Genomic DNA, 22,766 nt, shown 5'->3' with positions numbered 1-22,766 from the left:
GGTGTCCCATCACCCCCTTGGCCCCCCACTCCACCCCAAACCTGGGGAAGGCGTTAAACCCATGCCTACCTATCAGCAAGGTTGCATTTACTGGATGTGTCATTGCCGTTCTGCTCCTGCATAGCTGCAAACTGCATTTACTGAGTGTACACATTATCCGGTGTCGACATGATATGATATGATATAAGTCATTTAAAACGCGCCTGTACACAAGTGTTTCTAGGTGCAACAAGACAAATAAGGGAAGACAGAAGCAGGACAAAACAACAATCTTACTAGGCCTTGTGTCCTTCAGATCTTGCAAGTGCGGGGGGAGCCAGGGGGGTGGGGGTGCAATGAACGGGTAAGTGCTCCCAGGTGGCTCATAAGTGCAGGCTGTCGGGGGCTTGTAGGGTTGCAGATACAGTCCCTAAGTGGTTGGGAAGCCAGGAGGCAGTGCAGGGGCAACTGGTTGTTCAGGAGCCTGTTCCCCTAGGTTCAGTGGGTGGTTAGGTAACCGGTTTGTGCAGCAGACAGGGGCATTAGAGAGGGAGAGAGAAAGCGGAAGAGAAAAGGAGGGTCTTGGGTTGCTTCTGGAACCTTAGGTGGTCCTGCTCAAGTTTGAGAGAGGCAGGGAGGCTCTTCCAGATGGAGGCCCAGCAGAGAGTTGCAGGTGGATGAGCATAGGGCACAAGAAGGAAGCTTCTTAGGAAGAAAAAGTTGGATGCAGTGTGGTCCCCAGACCCAGAAAGCCTTGTGGACGATGCAAAGGGTCTTGAACTTGATCCTTGCAGCCACAGGGAACCAGTGGAGAGATTTCAGGGCTGGAGAGATACGATCCCTGGGCTTGAGGCCAAGGACAAGTCTTGCAGTCCTGTTCTGGATTAGTTGTAAAGGGCGAAGAGTAGAGTTAGGCAAATTGAGAAAGAGGCTGTTGCTGTAGTCCAGGCTACAGAGAATCAGGGCTCCGGAGACAATGAGCTTCTGGGAGAAAGTGGGAAAACGTAGAATACCTCTGAGGAGGTGCAGCTGATAGTGTGACTTCTTAGAGACATCAGAGATGTGAGGGGAGAAGGAGAGGGTGGAGTCGAAGAGCAAGGGGCACTTGGGATGCACCATCCCCTACGCACCCCTGAAAATCTGTAAGATTGTATTTAGTAGGTGCCCAATGTATCCGTACCATCAGACATAGCAGCAATGGTGCATTCAGTATTTGCACCATCACTCCTGAACAGTTGAATAGTTGTAGGTTTGCCTTTACTGGGTGCACAAATGATTTCTTCACTCTTCTTATAGGTGCAGGTGTAGAGACAGAAGTAGGTCGGGAGAATGTCCAAACCTGTGCCGTTTCATTTCTTAAATGTCTTCTGGCATGATTGTGTCAGGCAGTTCCTGCGGGCAGCGGAGGAGGCTGTGGCAGAGGTGCAGGGGGAGTCTCCAGTGGACGGTAAGTGCCAGTGTCACCTCCATGCTTCAGCAGATCACTCAGAGGAGAGCGCCTTCTGACAACAGAACCTGGGGCCGTGTCAGGGCTTTTCAGCTTTTTCAAATGGAAAAGGCCTCAAGCCTCAAAGGGGCCCCCACTAACTACTCCCATGTTGCCAATCCACAGTCTTATAATAAAATCTCAGGCTTTAAATGTGCACCATGCAGTGCTCGCAGTACAAGTTTCATTTGGTGGAGCCTAATACTGTATTGTTGGTTTTAAGTTGCTAATGCTGTTTCGATGAAGATCCCATGAAGAAGGTCCTAAAATTGAACATTGATATTAGAGGGCATGAAACATGTTGGGAAGTGTTTATTGGGCTACAATTTGGTAGCTGTGCAAAGATACATTAGGGTAGTGTCTGAGCTACATTAAAGTAGCGATTAGATCAAGAGGTTAAGATTGCAACATTGACAATACTCAGTATCAAACAGCACCCTCGCTCATTGGAAATTTGTTAGCAGTACATGTTTTTATTGTGTTGGTTTAAGGCTGTGAGATTCTGCGGGATTTGCACAAGTCACTTTCTTTGGGTGCGCATGTCACATTGGAATTTCTTGTTTGGGTGCGCATGTCACTTTGGAATAACTATGAAATACCATGTAATAACGTGTCACAGTTGGAATAACTATTCAATAACTATGAATAAAATATATTTTTTATAACTTAATATGTATTCACATGTTTTGATTAAACAGCATCTAAAGCAAAAGCTGGTAGATCATTGGTTAATATGAGGCACTGTAGGAGCCTTTTAAGATAAGGTCAAAGGTATAAAAGCTAGTTGCATGTACTGCCCCAATGTACTGCCCAAAGGGTCTGTTTTATTCGTCTAGTGAGACCTCAACAGCTGCATTTGTTCCACTCCCGGGCTGGGCAGGTTCCCAGACCTGAGCCTGGGGGGACACGTTTGAACTTCACCATGTATCTGATGACCCCTCCTCCCCCTCCACATAACCAAAGTCTGTGCCCTGCAGCCTGGCATGACAGTTATCTGGATTTGATGCCATATTTGCTTACCTTGTCGGTTCACTGTGCCCTTACTGTTCTGTTCTCGGAGGGGGCACCGGAGAAAAGTGAATAACTTTCTATGGTCACGAGTTTTCATTCATAGGCATAATCTCAGGGAGTGCGTTACTTCCTTAAATCATGTCAAATCAAAAAGAGCCTCAAAGGGCAGACTCTATTCAAACTCTGCTCAAGCAGCAAACCACTGCAGCCTAATAAGAATCAGCATATCCTTTCTCCTGCTGTGCGGTGACGCAGTGGCGAATTTAAAGGTAGGTGCATTTCCCCCGCCCCCTCAAACACCTTTTCTTAGCCCCAACCTGCTCTCACTCCTTTTCTTGGCCTCCAGCCCCCTCATACCACTTTTTTCAGGCCCCAGCCACCTTGTACCACTCTTCTCTGCCTCTAGTCCCTTCGTACCACTTTTATGGCCCCTAGTCCCCAGCTTCTTTTCTACACCCCCCAGCCCCTGACACAGAGCTCTCCTGTTTGGCATGCCCAATTCACCCAGCTCGGCGTTTGGCCCTAAGAGTGGGGTAGTATACCTCAGTGGCAATGAGCTTGTCTTGGAAGCAAGATGGTGCAGAGCAATACAGGTTTGAATCCCGGTTCCGCGCTTAGAAACCTCTTCGGTATTAAGCGTGTTATAAAAAAAAACAATTATAATTGAAGGAGTCCCAAGCGCCAGGCCAGAGCCTCTGGCTCGGCCCTAGCCAAGAAATCCTTGGCTACCCCAGCTCTACTAAAAAGAATCGTATCTCTGATGAGAAGGTGCGCCACTCTCCCTTTTAAAGTGCACACGTCTGAAGAGAAGTGCTGCACAGTTACCCTCGTAGCAGGGTTATGATATGATAGGTTATTTATAACACATTTAATACCCAGCGTTTTGTAAGCATGGACCCGGGGATCGAACCTGTGTTGCTCTGTGTCGTTTTGGTGAGCACATTGCCGCTGAGCTATAGTCCCGAGACAATCACACCAATGTTTCTAGTGGCTGGCCATATTTTAAGGGTACATGCTCCAAAGGTTCAAATCGTATAAAAGCTCCTCAGAGATTTCTGGAATTGTTCTGGTGTCTGACAAGTCCCTTTATGACGCAGTTGTCTAACTTTTATGGTTATGCACAAGGCTGTGTGTTAGACCACTCGGAGCCCAAAGGCGCCAGTCTGAGCCTTGGGGCTGCCTGTCCGGGAGCTCTGATCTGCGTTCATTGTTTTCAACACCCACGGTTTCCACAGCTCTCTGATCCCAAACATGTGCTCGATTCACAGCAAACAGGCACGCACTCTGACTGACAGCCATCACATTGTCTCAACAAGCTATTCCTATCAATGTTCCTGTGATATCTCTGTGCCCCCAGCCCCCTCCTTGGTCTCCTGGGTATGTCTCTGTGCCCCCCCGTCCCCTGTGATGTCTGTGTCACCCACAACCTCCCTGGTCCATGTGATGTTGTTGTGCCCCATCAAAGCCACACACCCCTCTGGCCCCTCCTTTATCCTTTCTTTATCCTTTTCCCTCCCCATGCTTTCAGCTCCTTTCTTTCCTGCCCCTTCTTCCACCCCCCCTTATCTATTCTCTGAAGGAGATCTCTTGACTCACTATGGTTTCACCATCGCCGACCTGTTGCCAATGCTTGGACACATTGACTTTGGTGCCTCACCTTCTCAATCTCATGCTGGACCTCTCTGGATCTCGTACTCTGGTTGGCCCTGAATCATGCTGTGCCTATCGTCTTCTTGAATCCTTGCCTACATTTTTTGTTCCTGCAACATTATGTGGTTTATTGACCTCTGCAACTGTATTTCGCTCTCCTCTCTGCGTCTCTGCTCTTTTTTCAAAGTTTTAGTCTCTGTTCTCTCCTCTTCTCGCTTCTCCCTCTCTCCTCCCACCCTCCCTTACTTTTTTCTTTGCACTTACTCTATCAGAATTGTCCATGGACCTAGTACGATAGCAACAACTGTTTCTCTCCACCCCGCCTCCCCTTCACCCCCCCCCAATCCAGCACTATATGAAATGTTGTCAGGCCTAGTACAATAGTCGCTTGTTTTGGTCATCTCCCTCCTTCTACTCCCCTCTCCTGCTCTACCAGAAATGTCATCAGGCCATTTCCTTCCTATCTGTGTCTTTAGCTCTTGCACTAGCTGAAAAGTCGCCAGGCGGACTAAGATAGTTAATTTCACATTCTTGCTGTTCGAGGCCTGTAAAAATGTCATTGCATTTACCCTTGTTCCTTTCCTTACCTGAAGCGCTTTGAAACACACTGTGTATAGGCGCTATGTAAATAAACGATCATATCATATCAATATACCGCCACAGCACACGGGCCTCGGAGGGTGGAGGCGTCCAGAGAGAAAGTGCCAACCCATCCATCCCAGCGCGCCTGACGAACACATTGTGTGTTCCTGTACAAAAAGTCAAATTAACAGGAGACTCGTGTTTTCGGTAATTTCTGCGTACTTGTATCCGGGGCGCTGTGTTTACCAAGGCACAAAGTGACGAACAATGCCTGTTCAGTGTTCCTAAATGATGAATAATGTGGAGGCCCCTTTCCCACTATTAATAAAACCGAGCGTGCTTCTGTCACTGGAAGTCGGTGTGTGAACACAGCTGCACTGGGAATCGGAGTGCACACCTGACACATCCCTATAACAACCGGGAGCCGCCTCGCCTCCTCACAAACATGCACTGCCGTCACATAGGACTGCTGCGTCTGCCTGCATCCTGAGGTGGCCGTGCCACTTCCGAAGGAGATGTGCGGGGGCTCCCCTGGGGGACCGGGGCACTGCAGCGCAGAGCAACCCCCGGGACCGCGCAGCCACGTTGCAGGTTCTACATGAAGCTACGTCCCAGAGGAGCAGACGACAGCCATGTTCTGTCGAGGCGGTATGCCTTGTAGAGCGCCAAGAAAACAATGCCATGGGAGCTTTATGTGGTACTCCCCACTTCTCGAATCGTATATGTGCAGTGGACGAGAAAGTGCAACATGAACGCCCATATACCAGAAGAATCCCCCATCACACGCGCACAAACATACGCTGCTGCTATGGTTCACAATAAGAAATTCTGGGCGCAATAGAGACATCGGTCAAAAGCAAAGCTTGGCGCCAAGAGGGAGGGGGCGCCCGCTCAAGGGTGTCAACGGGGCCTTACTAGAGGTGGGCGAACCGGGCAGCTGCCCAGGGCACACAGCAGGAAGGGACACTGCACAGCCAGGTGTGAATTAGCACTTCGACTGATGTTTCTAGCCTATTAATATACTAATCTAGCAGGCATCACAGATGACAGAAGCCTGCTCTGCCTGCCCACCTGAAGGTCAAGCCACCTCCCCACGCGCAGGCAACATAGCTCTTGTTAATGTACACCCCCAAACATTAGCACTGCTTTGTGCACATGTATCTTAACTTCAAAGGGAACTTGAGTGGGCAAGGTGTGGCCAGTGGTCCACAACAATGGATTTACCAGAGCTGAGGGTGGAAGAATTGGACCGTGCTTAAGCAAAAATGCAGAGGGTGGAGGACAGGAGGATGTTTCTTGAGAGTAAAAAGGGGGCGGTGGACAGAAAGCTAAAGTTAGAGACAAGAAGGAAAGGCAAATAACATACAAATGTAAAAAAGGGAAAGAAAATGGGAGACTGAAAGAAAAATAAAGGAAAACAAAGAAAGAAGAGGAAAGAAACAGAATAAAGAATAAGAGATGCAAGTGTCAGATATGAACGAAAGCAAACGAGAGGGGAAGAAAAGCAAGGCATTGAACTCAAAACAAACGGAAGGGAGAGAGGAATAAAGAAAAATAAATAGAGAGAAGGAGGAAGCGAATATTGCAGAATGTAAGAGCATAGCACAAAGGGACTAGGAAGAAAATATTTACAGTACGGAGGGCATGTGGAGGCCCAAAAGAAAATGAGGAGCTGTGGAGTGAGTGACGGTTGTCAGGTAACATAGAAAGAAAAGAAGGAAAACAGATTGGAAACTCAAGAGAGAGAGAGAGATGGGAGAGAGCTGAAAAACATATCACAGGCTAGGGGGTGCTTGCGCTATGGGGTGCGGTTTGTGAATTGGACATGGGCTACGCAAGAACGATGTGTGTGGTTTAGTGGTTTGCTCTGGGCACCATGTTGGCTAGAAACTGCGCTGCGTATAAGGGCCCCCCACTTGCTCGAATAAGGGAATGCAGTGACTGCCCTGAAGCAAGGCACCTTCATTTTGCTCAGCCTACAAACGCCTTCCAGGGGCAAAAGACCTGGCGGGCCTTCGAGCACAGCACCTGAGCAAAGTAGAGTGAAGTTTGAGGCCGCGCTCAGCCTCACAACTTACATACAGATAAAGATTTAAGGGCTGTCTGGGACCTCCATATCTGAAGCAGCTGTTTCTCTGAACCAAAGCCTCTTGCCTCATCCTTGCCACTAAGCTTATGGGAATGAGTGGAGTCTCCAGAATGCCTCCTTCCCACGTCTGCCAATCCCCAGATCCCTGTGGCACGCATAGTAAAAAGTACCTACCAATGAGTGAGGGCGTGGCAGGGTCTGACAATGGCAATGCTAGAAAGTGAAAGCGAGCCTGACCTCAAGAAGCTAGTGACAAGAGCACAGGGAGAATACCAAGTTGTTAGACCCTTTCCAGGTGTTTCTATGACTTCTAATGCATTATGATGCTGTTAATGCCTTTATGCATGCCTTTGCATGGCATGTTATGATCTGCTTTGTGTAGTCTCAGGTTTGTTTGCCCATCAAGGACTCTGACTGCTCACCCACACGAACACTCTTAAATTCAATGTTTCAACAACAAATAGGCATACCAACTAAGCAACCCAAACATGGCAAAGTATGGCCCTTCCCAACTGACTTCAAACATCAGTGCACCACATCTTTACAATCAACTTGCATACCACACCCCGGGCCAATGAATCCTTGCAACACTGCCACACGAGGCTCCCCTTCTGACACAGAGGCCTCTATGATCTTGACATAGAACACATGGAAACTGAACGGCATGCAGAGCTCAGGGTATTGCCGATTTGCACCAATCACTAAAGCAGCAAAGCTATCTTGCACTTTCCACACTCTAACCACTAACCTCACCCACCCCTCCTTTCTATCAGACCCACCAGAGGGGCTGGGGCCCATGCAAATAGCAAAGGAGGGCGGTATAAACTCTATTAACATAACACATTGCAACATAACGTGATATAAGCAATATGATATGACAGGTTATTTATAACGTGCTTAATACACAGAGGTTTCTAAGCGCAGACCCGGGGATCGAACCTGTGTTGCTTCGTGTCATCTTGTTTCCAAAGCGAGCACGTTGCCCCTGAGCTATCCTCCCGAAAAAAAGTGCCTGCAAAATAGACACAACATACCTGCCAAGTGGCCACCTGACATAAAAAACAGCTTCAGCAAGTCCTGGCTGTTCAGGCAACACCATTCTGCGTGATCTTCTTGCGGGTGTGGTTTTCCTACCATTGGTGCAGGCCTGGAACAGGCCCCCGCATACACAAGTGTAGCAGGCTGAAAAGCCAAGACTGAAGCCAAAAGGTGCCAACTTCAACTGGGGGGCACAAGGCAGCCATGCCAGAAGGTGCAGCACTAGTCAAAAACAGTTCTAGGCAGGGTAACGTTCCTAAAAAGAAGGGGCAATGGGAATGATATCATTGGTAGGGAGCTTATGTTAACGTGAAATATGCAAAGTTCAATCAATTGGCCTTTTAAATCTCAGTAAGACATTTCACGCTCCTTCACAGCACCATCATGTTTTTATGTGGTCACGTTTCTGGCATCCGAACTGACCGCTGGGTTTGAATCCCAGCACTAACCCATTCATTCAATTAACCGGTGCACACAAACGTTTCTTTTCTCCAGCCTGGAACACAACAGTCCATCTGCCTGTACCCTCAACTTGCGACCTGATTCTAGGGTTCTCAGGCTCTCACGTGCAAGATTTAAGAAGCCCATCTAGTCCCGTTTTTACCTCTGCACTCTGGGACTTGCAGTTTTGTTCTTCCCATTTTAAACTGAGGACTACAAGCCCCAGAATGCTGAGAGGTCAAACGAATATTCAATGAGCTGTGCATATCTACAAGGCATCAAGGGAGAGTTCTACAGATCTAGGTTTGCAGGATCCTTTATTGCACACACACTTCCGTGATGCCCACAAAGGGGAGGTGTGTGTTCTTAAGGTGGGTGTGAGTGTTAATACTGGAGGAAACCTCGGGCGGTGGGGGGTGTATGTCCCTACGGTGGCTGTGGTGAGTCCTGGTAGAACTGTGTGCTCTTCAGGCGAGTGCTGCGGGAACCAGGGCTAGTCGCTGTTCTTAAGTGGAGTGCTGTGTGACCAAGGAGAGGTGTGTGCTTGTTAGGTGACTGTAGTAAAGCTAGTGGGGGTGAGTGTTTCTCATGTGGCTCTGGTGAGAACAAGGGAGTTGTGTGTTTTTAAGTCGGGTGTGGTGGGATCTAGGGGAGGAGAGGGTGCTCTTAGGGTGGGTGTGAATGTTAACACTGGAGGTAACCCTGGGGAGGTGTCTGTTCTTATGGTGACTGTGGTGGGATCTAGGGGAGGGGAGGGTGCTCTTAGGGTGGATGTGAATGTTAGCACTGGAGGTAACCCTGGGGAGGTGTCTGTTCTTATGGTGACTGTGGTGGGATCTAGGGGAGGGGAGGGTGCTCTTAGGGTGGGTGTGAATGTTAACACTGGAGATAACCCTGGGGAGGTATCTGTTCTTATGGTGACTGTGGTGGGATCTAGGGGAGGGGAGGGTGCTCTTACGGAGGGCGTGAGTGTTAACACTGGAGGTAACCCTGAGGAGGTGTCTGTTCTTATGGTGACTGTGGTGGGATCTAGGGGAGGGGAGGGTGCTCTTAGGGTGGGTGTGAATGTTAACACTGGAGATAACCCTGGGGAGGTATCTGTTCTTATGGTGACTGTGGTGGGATCTAGGGGAGGGGAGGGTGCTCTTACGGAGGGCGTGAGTGTTAACACTGGAGGTAACCCTGAGGAGGTGTCTGTTCTTATGGTGACTGTGGTGGGATCTAGGGGAGGGGAGGGTGCTCTTAGGGTGGGTGTGAATGTTAACACTGGAGATAACCCTGGGGAGGTATCTGTTCTTATGGTGACTGTGGTGGGATCTAGGGGAGGGGAGGGTGCTCTTATGGAGGGCGTGAATGTTAACACTGGAGGTAACCCTGAGGAGGTGTCTGTTCTTATGGTGACTGTGGTGGGATCTAGGGGAGGAGAGGGTGCTCTTAGGGTGGGTGTGAATGTTAACGCTGGAGGTAACCCTGGGGAGGTGTCTGTTCTTATGGTGACTGTGGTGGGATCTAGGGGAGGGGAGGGTGCTCTTAGGGTGGGTGTGAATGTTAACAGTGGAGGTAACCCTGGGGAGGTATCTGTTATTATGGTGACTGTGGTGGGATCTAGTGGAGGGGAGGGTGCTCTTAGGGTGGGTGTGGAGGTAACCCTGGGGAGGTGTCTGTTCTTATGGTGACTGTGGTGGGATCTAGGGGAGGGGAGGGTGCTCTTAGGGAGGGTGTGAATGCTAACACTGGAGGTAACCCTGGGTAGGTGTCTGTTCTTATGGTGACTGTGGTGGGATCTAGGGGAGGGGAGGTTGCTCTTAGGGTGGGTGTGAATGTTAGCACTGGAGGTAACCCTGGGGAGGTGTCTGTTCTTATGGTGACTGTGGTGGGATATAGGGGAGGAGAGGGTGCTCTTAGGGTGGGTGCGAATGTTAACACTGGAGGTAACCCTGGGGAGGTGTCTGTTCTTATGGTGACTGTGGTGGGATCTAGGGGAGGGGAGGGTGCTCTTAAGGTGGGTGTGAATGTTAGCACTGTGGTAACCCTGGGGAGGTGTCTGTTCTTATGGTGACTGTGGTGGGATCTAGGGGAGGGGAGGGTGCTCTTAGGGTGGGTGTGAATGTTAACACTGGAGATAACCCTGGGGAGGTATCTGTTCTTATGGTGACTGTGGTGGGATCTAGGGGAGGGGAGGGTGCTCTTACGGAGGGCGTGAATGTTAACACTGGAGGTAACCCTGAGGAGGTGTCTGTTCTTATGGTGACTGTGGCGGGATCTAGGGGAGGAGAGGGTGCTCTTAGGGTGGGTGTGAATGTTAACACTGGAAGTAACCCTGGGGAGGTGGCTGTTCTTATGGTGACTGTGGTGGGATCTAGGGGAGGGGAGGGTGCTCTTAGGGTGGGTGTGAATGTTAACACTGAAGGTAACCCTGGGGAGGTATCTGTTATTATGGTGACTGTGGTTGGATCTAGTGGAGGGGAGGGTGCTCTTAGGGTGTGTGTGGAGGTAACCCTGGGGAGGTGTCTGTTCTTATGGTGACTGCAGTGGGATCTAGGGGAGGGGAGGGTGCTCTTAGGGAGGGTGTGAATGTTAACACTGGAGGTAACCCTGGGGAGGGTTCTGTTCTTATGGTGACTGTGGTGGGATCTAGGGGAGGAGAGGGTGCTCTTAGGGAGGGTGTGAATGTTAACACTGGAGGTAACCCTGGGGAGGTGTCTGTTCTTATGGTGACTGTGGTGGGATCTAGGGGAGGGGAGGCTGCTCTTAGGTTGGGTGTGAATGTTAACACTGGAGGTAACCCTGGGGAGGTGTCTGTTCTTATGGTGACTGTGCTGGGATCTAGGGGAGGTGAGGGTGCTCTTAGGGTGGGTGTGAATGTTAACACTGGAGGTAACCCTGGGGAGGTGTCTGTTATTATGGTGACTGTGGTGGGATCTAGGGGAGGTGAGGGTGCTCATAGGGTGGGTGTGAATGTTAACACTGGAGGTAAACCTGGGGAGGTGTCTGTTCTTATGGTGACTGTGGTGGGATCTAGGGGAGGTGAGGGTGCTCTTAGGGTGGGTGTGAATGTTAACACTGGAGGTAAACCTGGGGAGGTGTCTGTTCTTATGGTGACTTTGGTGGGATCTAGGGGAGGGGAGGGTGCTCTTAATGTGGGTGTGAATGTTAACACTGGAGGTAACCCTGGGGAGGTGTCTGTTCTTATGGTGACCGTGGTGGAATCTAGGGGAGGTGAGGGTGCTCTTAGGGTGGGTGTGAATGTTAACACTGGAGGTAACCTGGGGAGGTGTCTGTTCTTATGGTGACTGTGGTGGAATCTAGGGGAGGTGTGCACCTTTCAGACGTGTGCTGTGGGAACCAGGGCTGGTGCGTGTTCTTGTCATTGAGACTCATGCAAGGAAATTCAAATAGGCCATTCCATGAGGTCCTAACATTGTTCAGAGAGAAACACTCAAAGTGGTTAACTGTGATGTTTAGCTCCATGTAAATGGTGCTACATCATTCTCAATGACTGAGATCTTTTCAGGTTGATTAGACAAGGCACAGTAGAGATGTTTTCCTGATGAAGAATGTACACTTCAGAAATACAACATGTTTGAATCGATCCAGTGTCTATAGTTAAACACATTTTACATTATGAAGATCTGGGTACATTCTGTGAATATTTTGCGAAGAACTTCGATTTTTGACTAACTTTCAATATACATATGCGTGTGAACACATAATGTGTGAGATTCTCACCAGCGTTCACCCAGTTTCTGATAAGGTGCTGCTGGATCAGTGTCACAAGAAAACTACTGCCACAAACATTTTCAAAAGGAGTTTGAACCTCCTGCATCTATGTCAGAACCATTCCCTGTGCGAGCATAGCTCTACATCATCCCCTGTAGAACAAGATCAGTTCATCCAACACATGTTGCACTTTGCTTTTGGGGACTTGTAGTCCTTTAGAAGACGTGTAGTCCTGTATTAATAAAAGAGAATGCTAAGCTAAAAGTACTGGAATAAACATGATATAACCAGGATTAGGCGGGTTCTCCGTGCCTGCTCTGGGTCAAATTGAGAGTTTTGTGAGAGAGTCCTTCTCATGTCATCCACACGTTTCACACACTGACTGAGCTTCTTCAAGGTCAACATTGTGGCATGCAACTGGGGTCAACTGCATGCAACTAGAGTCCTTCCTCTCTTCTATCTTCCTCTCTACTTGTGGGTTTCCCCAGGGGTCTAATCTCTCATCCTGGCTCTTCAACCAACACCTTGCAACTCTCTCCCACTGCATTGCCATTTTCTGCACTAATTTCCAGTGCTACGCTGATGACACTCAACTCAATTTCCAGCTGCCCTCAGCCACCCCCTCTCCCTCTCTCATCTCTGCCTAACCGCCATTCAAGATTGGTGTGCCACCAATGATCTTTGTCTGAATGCCAGCAAAACTGAGATCCTCCTCATCGGCACACCATCTCCATCCTTTTCCCTCACTCTCTGGCCGGCCTCCCTTGGCCCTCCTCCTACCGCTACCTGCGAGGCTAAGAACCTCAGGGTCATCTTTGACTCCACAGTTTCCTTCTCCGCCCATATATCTGAGGTCTCTAAAAAGTCAAACTTCCTACTGCACCTCCTCAGAGGTACTCTGCCTTTCCTCTCCTTCCCTCAGAGGCTCACTGTCTCCCAAGCTCTGGTTCTCTCTAGGTTGGACTATTCTAATAGCCTCTTTCTAAATCTACCTGCCTCTAGTTTCCGCCCTCTTCAATTTATCCACAACAGGACTGGCCTCGAGCCCTGGGATCATATCTTTTAAACTCTGAAATCTCTCAATTAGCTCCCAGTGGATGCAATGATTAAATTAAAAACCCTCTGCATTGTCCACAAGGCTTTCTGGGGCCTGGGTCCAAAATACCTTCAGCTATCGCTCTGCAAATACCTCCCCTCTCGAGCTCTTCGCTCTTCTACCTCTATCTCACTCCGGGTCAATCGTTTTTCAAATAAACAAGCTGGGGTAGATCTCTATGTTTGGCTGCGGCCTCCCTCTGGAACAGTCTCCCTGTCACTGTAAAACGTGAGGAGAACCATCTCTGGTTCCAGAAGCACCTCAAGACCTTCCTCTTTGCTTCTGCCTTCGCCCCCCCTCTCCCGTGCTGATCTGCTCTTTCTTGGCACCCTGCACCTGGCCACCCTCTGTCCCCTGGGCCCAGGTACCTGCTCACCCTGCCACCCTCCTGCATTGCCTCCTGGCCACCCCTTGCACTGGGGACTGTATCTGTACTCATACAGCCCCCCCCATTTTTCTTCCTTTTCTGCACTTATCAGACTTACCCAGTCTGCTGCCTTAAACACAGCACTTGCCACTTGCTGTCTGCACTACCACTGTTTATTGCCTCCATTTTCTATTTATTTTTATTATTATTTATCTGCTCTCCTCTGCTCCCCACTTTCCACTCTCCCCCTTCCATGAACTTTTTACCTTTTCCATGCACTTGCGCGTTCTCAATGTCACTGGGCGTAGTAAGATCGTTGTTGTGTTGTGTTCTCCCCTGTTCCCCTCCCTTGCCTAGTCACCCTCTGAAACACTTGTGTACGAGCACGATACAAATATCATATCATATATCCAAAGAATGTACCGAATGTAAGGAAAGGTACAAATTGATGTGCACGTTGATCCTTACTGCAAGAATCCCTTAAACCGTCACGCAAACCTCTCTTTTAACATGTCTAAATAACCAAAGTGGTCAAAACAGCTCTTCTTATAGCTCTTCTTATAGGGTCAGAATTTCACCCTCAAACACCAGAAGGTCCAATGAATCTAGAGCGTGGGACCCGCTCATTACAAAAGAAACTGAGCTGGCACATCCAATGACTGTGAATGTATAGAAATAAGGGTATTCTGGGAAACACATGGTCTAGTCAAGTGCAATCATGAGCGCGTCAGCTTCAGTCATGACTACATTCAGCCCTGCCTGCTATCAGGTGGATCTATAGGGTTATTGCCAGAAAAAAAAGGTGAACCCCAAAAAACGACCTTTTTTTACCCCATTTTAGAGAATATATATATGCGGGGGAGACTCCCTGCAGCCCCCTCAATACCCTGCTACCTTTTTTATTAACTTAACCTAGCCCCCCCCACACATATATACAATAAACTGGGGCTCTCGAAAATTCAGTATTTTGGCTTCGAAATGCTTACATTGTTTATTTTGGTGTGATCCCCTATGAGATACTACAGGTTTTTTTTTTTACTTTGGGGTTTTCATAAAGCGCAAATCTCCCTTTGGGTTACAGTGGAGGATGATCCTCACAAAACTCCATACCATTAAGCTAGCAGGGAGCAAGCAGTTCACATTTTCAGTCAGTGGGGAACGTGCAAAAGTGGTGTGGGAACGAGGTGTGGGTTCAAGTGTATTTAAGGTGGTGCTTCTTAAAGAGCAGGGTCTTCATTTATTTTTGGAATTAATTAATTCATTTTGTCATCTGTATAGCACCTTTCACCATAATTATGGTCCCAACGCACTGTTGGTTGAATGCCCACGGAGGGACCGGAGTGCAAATTTGTGAAAATTAGGAGGTGCTATTATGCGTGTGTGCATTTCAGCCATTAAAGATATATAAGGGTGGCCAAGACCCTGCTAGTCACCCATGTCTGAATGGTGTGTGGATGGGCACAGTAGAGGTATACTATGAATTAAACAGAGTTGGATTGTGTTTAAGGAGACGAGGATTATGTGGGCAGCTACAATTTGAATTTATGTCATTAAAGGTAGCTTCATTCTTATGGCAGAGGTGTTGTGCAATAGTGGTTGTGTTATATGTGAGTGCAGTGTGTGTGGAATGAGCCCATGCCTTGCACTAGGTTATGACAGTGCAGTGTGTGGCAGGAGAAAATGGTTTAGCTGTATGAACAACAATGTCTACATCCTGGGATCCATCTTTGTAACTTACAAAATTGGGCTTAATGAAGATATGGCTGACCAACACACAAGGGCCAAAAGCAGGGTATGCCTACCATTCCCAACTAGGCCAAGTTTGAGACATGGCTGGATAAAACAAATGGGCTAGAGGCAAGGCATGGCACCTTACACACTAAGGCTAAATGTAAATACGGATACCTTATACAACTAGGCTAAATGCAAGATATGTTTAACACAAATGGGCTACAAGCAAGGTAAAGCTACCCTACCCAATTACGCAACATGCGAGATAGGGCTGCCTAATACAAATGGGCTAACAGCAAGGAAAGGCTACCTTACACAGTTAGGCTAAATGCGAGATAGGGCTGACTAATGCAAATTGGGTAAAAGCAAGATATGGTTTCCTTACACAGGAGAAATGCAAGATCATGCTGATTAATGCAAATGGGCTAGACGCAAGTGAAGGCTACCTTACAGAGTTAGGCTAAACGCAAGATCATGCTGACTAACAGAAATGGGCTAAAAGCAAATGGCGGCTACCTTACACAATTAGGCTAAATGCAAGATATGGCTGGCTAAGACAAATGGGCTAAAAGCAAATGAAGCCTATCTTACACAATTAGGCTAAATGCAAGATATGGCTGGCTAACACAGATGGGCCTTCACCTAATGTTGCAAGAATATCACCACTGACGTATATTAGAGCAGTTTCGGCCTCACTTGTGGGTTCAGATTGACGGCCATTTGGCTGGTTGTAGATTTCCACGTATTCCTGTTATTGTCTTGTTTCAGGATTTGACTTGTAACTGTAGGTTTCTTCAAGCCAGCAGTGACGCTTGCATGCATGTTCCAGGCACTGACTGCTGAGGATGGATGCATTCAGTATGTTTGTGAGGAGCAAGGGGTGTACTGTGAGGATATATTTTAGTTGGCCAGCCATGCAAGTAGCCACCCGCAGTTTGGATGTATTACGTGTCGCTGTTACTCTAGCAACTTCCTCAGCCTTTAAGCATTTACGCCTGGCTTTCAGGTTGGATATCAGGTTGGTATGTTGGCAGGAGGTACGCAACCTGTATAGGTGGGGCCAACTACTTCTTAGCCAAATCACAGTGCAAACATATTGCCACAAAGGTCTGTAGCTGGTACATCTTCGGGAGTGTTCACCTACTGATTAAAATGCCCTGCAGGCAATTGCACAACTTGGAGATAAGTGAATAGCTTGGCAAGTCAGACACAGACTACATAATGGAGCTAAATCCAAGACAATTGGTGGCATACGAATTCCATGAGTGCGGGGGTTTGAGTGTGATGCTGATTCGTATGAGGTTCCACAATTTGGGGTCGTAGACTTTCTGTTGTGGTCTTCCTGCTGTTCTAGTCTGGCCATGTCCTAACTTCTGGTGATCCGCTGACCACCAGAGAGGGTGACTCTCTCTGTCAGGTAGGAGGGAGGTATCCATCTGGACAAACTGATGGCAGAGTTCTAGGTATGAGGCGAGCAATCAGAGGACATTCTCTACAATTACTATGCAGTAGCGCAGGATGCTAATGAGGTCTTGATGGTCTGCGGTGTTGAAGTCTGCTCAGAGATTAAAAAGTACCGGAAGGCAGTGGTGCCCATCGTCGATGATACAGAATGTATACTCTACTGCTTGGATGGTGGCTGTCTGCTTCTGAAGCCTGATTGGTAGGTCTGCAGGGGGATATCGGCATCAGAGTGCACTTAAAGTTCGGTGGCTACAGCACTTCGAAGCTATTGCCTACGAACAAAACGGTTAGGAGGGTAGCTATGAAAAATGTTTTTAAGGAATAGCACGCCCTCCATTAACTAGTATGATGCCTGCTTTCTTTTCCATGTCCTGAATGTAAGCCTACAATGAGCAGCTCAGTGCAAGCCTAAAATGATGGCCTCTGAATCTAGAAGGAAGCCTGGTGCAATATAAAGCAACGGTGCACACCCGTGGTGTCATGCAGCACGCATCTTGATGCATCCTCCCTGCCATATTAATCAGCCACCATTGGAACCTATTAAGACTCAATAGCCACCGTGAGCCCTTCACCACTGCTGTGTCTGCTGCCATCTAACCTTTGCTGCACTTTTATCTGCTTAAGTCCAAAGCAAAACAAAGGAATGAAAGCCAGAGTAGAGCTCGTTTGAGCTTGGGATGCCTCAGATTGCTGTTAACACAGCGAGTGCAGTGTATTAAAGTGATTCGGCAAGGGCATGGGCTATTTGTTTTCCCGGATTCTGGATGCATGGAGACTTGTTTCGCTGGATTACGAACACGGAAAAATCCAACCCAACTCCAGCACTGGGGTTAGTGTGAGTTTGGCAACTAAGCACGACAGAATTGCATCACTTTGAAGAATCCTTTCACCTCCTTGAGTTTTCCCCGTGGTGTACAGACTTTTGTAAAGTGCGCCCTTTGTCCCCGCGCATTTGGTCAAAATAGACCAATTATGCACCATATATATATATATATATATATATATATATATTGGTAGGTGAGTGGCAGGTTGGGGCGCGTAGGGTGGAGTGGGGTGTGGGCTGAGGAGTGAAGGCGGAAATCCCCATTAAAAAAACGAGTTGAATTCACGTCGAGTTAAAGTGCACAAAGAAAGTGTATACTTTTAAAAAGAAGTCTATGAAAACATGTTGAACTGGCCTACAAGTTAAACAGACATTGGAAATATCAACCATTTTTAATTTGGTTTCGGCATGAGACAGGCCTTTGCCAGACACTACCATAAGGTTACTGCCTGGCCACAACATGCTAACAGCTGGAAAAGTGGACGAATAACTGGGCATACGACAGCACTGCCTGGTAAATGCCTAAAATGTTGGCTTTGGCAATTCTTGTTTTTAGCAGGCTTTAAATGCAATTAGCAGATGTAAATCAAGTGGCTGAAGGCATACCCAGTAAAGATGTGTTTATTACACCAGTAGCACATTTAAGGCTGCAATTCATCCATTAACTCTCGAAGACTGCTAGCAATAACACTGGCATGTCAACATTTGGTGTTACTGCTTAACAGAGCTAGGTGAAGGAGATGCGGCGTGGGAGGGGGAAGAGTTTTGGGCAGGAAGGGGCAGATAGTGGGTGGGAATGGCGATGCAGACTCTGCTAGGCTATGGACAGTCAGTGGGAGGGGAAGAGTTTTGGGCAGGAAGGGGCAGATAGTGGGTGGGAATGGCGATGCAGACTCTGCTAGGCTATGGACAGTCAGTGAAAGGGGGAAGAGTTTTGGGCAGGAAGGGGCAGATAGTGGGTGGGAATGGCGATGCAGACTCTGCTAGGCTATGGACAGTCAGTGGGAGGGGAAGAGTTTTGGGCAGGAAGGGGCAGATAGTGGGTGGGAATGGCGATGCAGACTTTGCTAGGCTATGGACAGTCAGTGGAGGGGGGAAGAGTTTTGGGCAGGAAGGGCAGATAGTGGGTGGGAATGGCGATGCAGACTCTGCTAGGCTATGGACAGTCAGTGGGAGGGGAAGAGTTTTGGGCAGGAAGGGGCAGATAGTGGGTGGGAATGGCGATGCAGACTCTGCTAGGCTATGGACAGTCAGTGGGAGGGGGGAGAGTTTTGGGCAGCAAGGGGCAGATAGTGGGTGGGAATGGCGATGCAGACTCTGCTAGGCTATGGACAGTCAGTGGGAGGGGGAAGAGTTTTGGGCAGGAAGGGGCAGATAGTGGGTGGGAATGGCGATGCAGACTCTGCTAGGCTATGGACAGTCAGTGGGAGGGTGAAGAGTTTTGGGCAGGAAGGGGCAGATAGTGGGTGGGAATGGCGATGCAGACTCTGCTAGGCTATGGACAGTCAGTGGGAGGGGAAGAGTTTTGGGCAGGAAGGGGCAGATAGTGGGTGGGAATGGCGATGCAGATTCTGCTAGGCTATGGACAGTCAGTGGGAGGGGGAAGAGTTTTGGGCAGGAAGGGGCAGATAGTGGGTGGGAATGGCGATGCAGACTCTGCTAGGCTATGGACAGTCAGTGGGAGGGGGAAGAGTTTTGGGCAGGAAGGGGCAGATAGTGGGTGGGAATGGCGATGCAGACTCTGCTAGGCTATGGACAGTCAGTGGGAGGGGGAAGAGTTTTGGGCAGGAACGGGCAGATAGTGGGTGGGAATGGCGATGCAGACTCTGCTAGGCTATGGACAGTCAGTGGGAGGGGGAAGAGTTTTGGGCAGGAAGGGGCAGATAGTGGGTGGGAATGGCGATGCAGACTGCTAGGCTATGGACAGTCAATGGGAGGGGGAAGAGTTTTGGGCAGGAAGGGGCAGATAGTGGGTGGGAATGGCGATGCAGACTCTGCTAGGCTATGGACAGTCAGTGGGAGGGGGAAGAGTTTTGGGCAGGAACGGGCAGATAGTGGGTGGGAATGGCGATGCAGACTCTGCTAGGCTATGGACAGTCAGTGGGAGGGGGAAGAGTTTTGGGCAGGAAGGGGCAGATAGTGGGTGGGAATGGCGATGCAGACTCTGCTAGGCTATGGACAGTCAGTGGGTGGGTAAGTAGCTTAACAGCGCTCATAAGCTGCGTGCCCCTCCGACATGTCATCCCCCTCATATCTGTATTTAAATGCAATTGTTGTGACTTAGTGGTGGTGCTTCAGTGCCAACTAATATCCAAAACTAAAAAAAAAAAATCAAAGAAACCAGGAGAGAAACAAACAAGTGAAATCCATGGGCTGTGCACATGACTCGGCTGTTCCTGGCAGGCAGAGGTGCAGCGGGACTGGGAGTCTATGGTGAACTCCCATCATGCACGAAGGCGCACAGCGTGAACAGGGAGAAACCCGTCTGAGTGACAGACAAGAGGACGCACAGAAAGAAAGGGGATTTTCCCGTGACAGGAATTCGGGAAACGCAAGGAACTTGGAGGACTGCTGGTAGAGAGGGCAGAGCCGAGTCTATGCGTTTCCCTAAATATGTAGCCATTTGCCTTTATCAATCTCCTTACCTCTCTGTTCATACCGGCCCGTGTGCATGCATGTGTGTATGCGGGTGTGCATTGTGCGCGTGTTCCTCAGTCTTTAAGTGCGTGTGGATGTGCGTCCGATCATATTCAATGTGACTGCGCAGGTGCGTCTCATGTGCGTCTGTGTGAGTGCGTTTGAATGTCTGTGAGTATGTCGGCTTTGTGAGTGTGCCTGTGTCACTGTGTGTCTGTTTTCCGGTGGTGCGAGTCTTTGAATGTGCGCATTTGCATGTGCGCAGCAAGCGTATGCACATACGTGTGCCTATGTGTATGTCTGTCTGAAGGAGTGTGTTCGTATTGCTGAAAACGGCCATGGATATAGTGCAGGCATGACCACCCACAGACACAGTCTCTGCTCACTGAACCTTGCGAGGGTGGTCCTGGGCGACAGCTGGTTGCTGCCCGTGTGTCCCTTTGCAGTCATTCAGGCGGCGGCTGATGGCGTTCTTGCACCCTCGGGTCTTCCAGACTTCCTGGTTCAGGCTTTACTGAAGCCACAAGTTCACCTCCACGACCTCCCCGCCCACACCCCTGGTCAACGAACCCACCCGATGTCGCCAGCATTGTCCGATGTCTGGCACAACATCCACAGAGACAGGAGGGTCGTGTGACCACTGCACGGCAGCCGAAGTGAAAGGTGTCACCCAACAGGCGTTGTTGCATTGGAAGCAGAACGCCTTACCAGGGAGCAGGAAATGGGCCGGAATGCTATATATCCACAGAGCAATTCTGGCGGCATCTATTTCCAAAATATTTGCCCCAAGAAAGATTATTGTCACTGCAGGTTACGTAGTGTCTTCCTCTTTGAAGTAGTGACACCACCTCAAATAAGCAGGTTGCGGGCGTGTCTCTGTGTGGGGGGGGGGGGCAGTCTTTGGGGTGCAAGGGTCCTTGCATGCCCCATCCATCCTGATGAACTTTGCCACACCGAACATCTAAAAGGTTGAAACAACTCATATGTCTGGGTGATGCGGGGCCCCACCCCAAGATTCACATTTCAGCCCCACAAGAAGACCCAGCTCTGCACCATCTGGACCCCGCCAGTAAGAAGTGGGGAACCAGAACTACCTGTCCTCTTCAACCCCACCCCCACCCCCATCTGCTTAGCTCCTACTATAGCATATTCCACCCCTCCACATGCCATGTCATTCAGACAGGGGTGACTAGCAGCATCTTGGCCACCCTCTCATAACTCCAATGGCTGAAATGCACACACGCATAATAGCACCTCCCAATTTCCCCATATGTTGGAATTTGGTCCCTCGAAGGCGGTAACAGGCGCAATACAAATGCCTAAAATGAAATGCAATGAAACATATCATGGTAAATCTGGCGAGGATATTTTACAAGACCGACTCAGCGCTCTCCTAAGGCGGTTTCACATCCACACCACGGGCATCTGCTGTACACTCTCACACATCCTCTTTACACAAGCACACAGCCAATACGAACCGTTCATATGCACCTGGCACAGGCCTGCCACCCCACCCGTTCATTCTTCATCAGGCTGCTTGTAATTTGTCTCGTATCCCGTGTAACACCATTTCATGCATGGTTTCCTGCAGGTACCACCCGCAAGCCATTGGGCAAACAGAAAGTGAGATTCCAGGTGCACGGCCAGGGCGGGGCTGGGAGATGCCTCCCCCAGGGCACCAACGTGCTCCTATAATCACTGTAATCATCCTCGCTGGCAGGAAGGAGTCCTTCCCCGGAAACAAGTGCAATGAGGCGGTTGCTGATACTGGCAGCACCACAAGGTCGAAACAGCGCCCTTCCCCCCAAAGTCGGCCCACTCAGGTGCTGCTTTGATCGGGCGTCAATAAATGGGGTGCAGTTGTACACATCTGTGTTAGCTAACCGATCACGGAATTACAAAAGAGGCGCTGCTCTCCAACCATCAGTCGATCTGCTGAGCTAGTTCAGAGAGCAGCCCCAAGCGCAGAGGCTGGTATCTTATGCCCTCGCGCTACATGTGGGCATGGATCTTCCGCGCTGTTAGCCGAATGCCTCTCCCTGCACCTGCCTCCGAGTCCTGCGCGCACATCCAACGTCTCGGGAGGGTACTCACCGGAGTGCCCCCTCAGGGGCCGAGCTCGCGAGGGTTGCCACTAAGCAGCATCGCTCCCTCTGTAGTGAGGGAAGAGTCTCCGCTTCCCCCACAGATGCCTCGTGTCAGAAAGTCTCCCGAGACTCAGTCAAGTCTTTGGAACTAACGTGCCCATTTTTTTATATATATATTATATATATATTTACACACACACACACACGTTTGCGATCGCCTGTCAAGCTGTCCTCAAGCAGCTAACGGTGGCACGAGTGACGTAGGGAAACAAAGCCCTGCCTTAACGGGCATCCTCAGGGCCATCATCACATCCAGTGAGCGAATATACCAGACTGCGCTCTGTCACATTTTGTGTGTACATCAGCCGTGTTGTAGTTACACAAATCAGACTGCTGCTCATATGCAAGATTTAAGGCCGGTGATGTAACGGCGTGCGGATAAATCCGCGTTGGTTTGCATTCTAAACGGATAATAAATTAGATTTATTACACTTTTAAAAAAATTAAAATAAAATTGAATAGAAATGAAATATGTCATTTTAAGGCAAGTCAAAACCCAGAATGC

The 22,766-nt window shown here is 49.1% G+C and overlaps 2 protein-coding genes across 4 annotated transcripts in view; both read right to left on the bottom strand.

Moving 5' to 3' along the window:
- LOC138453544 (cannabinoid receptor 1) overlaps nucleotides 1-22,766 on the bottom strand; it is a 253,318-nt gene that overhangs the window by 229,362 nt on the left and 1,190 nt on the right. Inside the window, exon 1 of one of the 3 annotated variants that reach the window (XM_069606517.1) lies at nucleotides 22,209-22,329. The exons of the other annotated variants lie outside the window; for them this stretch is intronic. The gene's annotated coding sequence lies outside the window, so the exon portion shown is untranslated. Of the gene's footprint in view, nucleotides 1-22,208; nucleotides 22,330-22,766 lie in introns of those variants that run through there. 3 annotated transcript variants of the gene reach the window in all.
- Nucleotides 1-22,766, bottom strand: part of CNR1 (cannabinoid receptor 1) — a 231,644-nt gene that overhangs the window by 207,699 nt on the left and 1,179 nt on the right. The window lies entirely within an intron of this gene.

The sequence above is a fragment of the Ambystoma mexicanum genome, chromosome 4p, assembly GCF_040938575.1.
Source record: "Ambystoma mexicanum isolate Mex_15411 chromosome 4p, UKY_AmexF1_1, whole genome shotgun sequence".
Taxonomy (NCBI): domain Eukaryota; kingdom Metazoa; phylum Chordata; class Amphibia; order Caudata; family Ambystomatidae; genus Ambystoma; species Ambystoma mexicanum.
This window is presented reverse-complemented; position numbering and strand designations above follow the sequence as displayed.